The sequence below is a fragment of the Netta rufina genome (assembly GCF_964035555.1).
Source record: "Netta rufina genome assembly, chromosome: 2".
NCBI lineage: Eukaryota > Metazoa > Chordata > Aves > Anseriformes > Anatidae > Netta > Netta rufina.
The window spans coordinates 157,577,345-157,580,426 of NC_140124.1; positions in this window are offsets into that span (position 1 = coordinate 157,577,345).

Here is a 3,082-nt window from a genome sequence, read left to right on the forward strand (position 1 = left end):
GGCGCCTGCCAGGCTAGGTTGTGTCCCACCAGCTCGGGGGCTTGGCTGCCTGTCGATCCGGGCTGCGCTGGCGTCGTGGCTGCATGGAGCACCCCTGGAGGATGCCGGGACCCCCCCCGGGGACGCGCCGCTGGTCGGACCCTCTCCGAGGAGGCGAGTGATGCACAGCCCCTGGTGCTGCTGATGGCCGGACTCCTCCATCTCCTACGTTAAAAAACAGTCCTCTGCTAAACAACGGGGGAGGGGGGAAACACTGGTTTATTATTATTATTTTTTCTTTTAAGGGGTGGGGGAGCTGAGCTTCGGTATAAAGCAGGGGCTGGTTTGTGTGTCGTCTGCTCAGTGCAAGGAGCAGCCCAACCAAGCCCAGCCATTAAAGCAAAAGCTGTAACCTTTTCTAGCGTGTCTCGTAGGCTTTCTCTGCAAGGTGGAAGGCAGCACGCTGCTGGCAGAGCCAAGTCGTTCAGGAGCTCCTGCCCGGCGGCACCGTTGGAGGAAGGTGGAGAGGGTTTCAGTTTTGCAAGCCCCTGGTTGACAAAGCCCATCGGGGCAGGCTGCACGTGCAGATCACGTTCGAATTCCCAGTTTTGGGGAGAGTTTAGCTCGGGCACCGATGACAATGTCACAGGGTCTGGGACAGATCTGCCCGGGTGGTTTGGCAGCACCGAGCTGTGCATCCTTGCCGTGACACCGGTTAGGGGTGTCCTAGCAAACTGTTAAAGCTAGGATGGGGTCGACATGTCCCCATCACCAGGTGGCAGCGTGTCAGATCCTCCGTCGTCATCAGCAAGGAGGCAGCTCGTGGGCTGCATGTTCCCATGAGCTTTGCAAATAGCATATGTTTGGTCACATCTAAGCGAGCTCAGAGAGAAGAAACACGAGCACAGGCTTGTGCTGTGCAGAATTAGGGCTCCTGTGCAGGGTTTTTTTTAATGGGCACCCAGGTTTGACCAGCAAACGCAGCCTAGCTGCACAGCCTGCTTCTTTGGAAGAAAAGGGAAAGACTTAACGTGCATTTGTTGTCTCGCTTTTTTAATCAGTAGAGGTGGATTGCCCTAAATATGTGAGTAGATTAATAGCTAAGAGCCTTGTTTCTTACTTGGTATGAGATTAAAATTCCAGGAAGATAGCTCCTCCAGATTATTAAACTACTAAATTTGTGCTAGTATTGGATCTTGCACACGTTGCTAATACCCTAACACTGTGCTGTCAGCATTCGTACCAGAGCTGGCCTGATGGATACATGCATCTTGGTAATTGTACTGGAAATGCAGGGAGACTCCGAATACGCACGAGATAGATTGGCAAAATTTTCTCAATCCCATTTCTGCCTTGTGCATTATTTTTCTGAAAGCTAAAGAGCTGTCTGGTCTTGAGTGCTTGGATGATCTTGGTTAGGTATAAAATACCCTTCAGAGATGCAATTGTATTTTTGTACTTTTTAAGTCGTGACAAATTCGTAGCGGGAGCTTAATGAAATGAGCCGAGCACGTGGCTGCCTTCGGGCTGGCAGCAGGACACGGCTCGGGGTCGCACCTCCACTTCTTGGTGGCCTGGTGCCCACGTGCCAAGCTTTCGGCCCTGGTTTTATTTCGGGAGAACTGGAGGAGGGCTTCTAGCTCTGCCTTCCTTGCCGAGAAGCCTCCCCGCTTGGGCGATGCGAGACCTAGACGCCGTCAGACGGGATTACGGCTCTGGCTGCCACCGCGAGGCCATCTGCTGCAGTCAGATTTTCTGCCTAATCTTGCCAGCTGCTCGGCGCGGGGCGGTGAGACTCCCAGGCAAGGGGCTCACCATGAACATATCCACTGATCCTAAACGTCTTGGAGCTAGAGGTGTATTTATTTAAAAAATAAGTGTGCACACGCGGCGGCTGCGGGCATCGCGGGTCCTCCTGCATCACCCGACCCTTCCGTCGGCGTTGCCGAAGGGGTTGCGTTTCGTGCCAGCTGGATATTTTTCCTAACACCCGTGTTTTGGTTTTTAATTTGTACGTGGACTCTCACCTTTTATGGATTAAAAAGCACTGCTTTGAAAACACTTCATTGCGTGTATCTCTGTTGCTTATTTTAGGTGGACTGGGTGCACTGGCTGTGGTGGGGGAATAAGCTCTGGGTTGGGTTTGTGAGTGGGTTTGGGTCAGTTTTATGTAAATGGGGAGCTTTTGAGGTTGGGAGAGATTATTGGGCTCTAGTAAGACCTGATTCAAGGCAAACCAAGCTATGAAGCATCCGGATCAGTCCCACAGCCCTTGGTGAGCCATCATCTCCACTTCCAGCATGCTGTAGTGGTGGCCGGTGGCTTTGTCACACGAGTTATTTCACAGAATTAAAGCAAGAGATGGGGAGTGGGGCTCAGGCTGGATCCCCCGAGGACTTTTCTCCTGAATCAAAATGAAAAAGTCAACATTCAAGAAAATAATCTTTGCTTCAAAGCCCCTCTTCCTGGTTTTGGATGAGCATGTCAGTGGGGATGAAGGCATCACTCATGCTGGAAGAGTCAATGAACCACTCTGGTAGCTGGTAAACAGCAACCCCTCGATGGGGGACACCTTCCACCCCTGCCTGTACACCCCATTTCCCCTTGGACATCTCAGTTTTACTGGTCCCCACATTCCTGATAGAGGAAAAGGTCACTGGAGGGCCACCAAGCCCATGACTGCCAGGGCCCGTGGTCCAGTCCCACAACCAAGCCCCTCAAGCATGCACCCCAATGCACCCCATAGGAGGTGGAAGGACAGACTAACTCCTCTTCTGAGACACAGGGGTGGGCTCAAGCCCCCTGAGATAGGAATGAACCAAAGTCAGTGCTTTCAACATCAGGGTAACATGTAAAAGGGTGGTGGAGAGCCTTTTTGCATGGGCTCAGCTTCTCCTCCCATCTACCAAGCCAGGATTAAAACAGCACCTGACTTCTTTTGCCATTTCTTTTGGCCATATATACACTTAGGACTTGTTTACCCTATGGTTAGGATTTCTGTGCCCAGCACCGACCTCCAAGTCCTACCAGGGTTTTCAACCATGAAGCCCTACCAGTTTGCCAAACCACGAAGCTCCACCAGGTTTTTAAAGCCACCCACGCT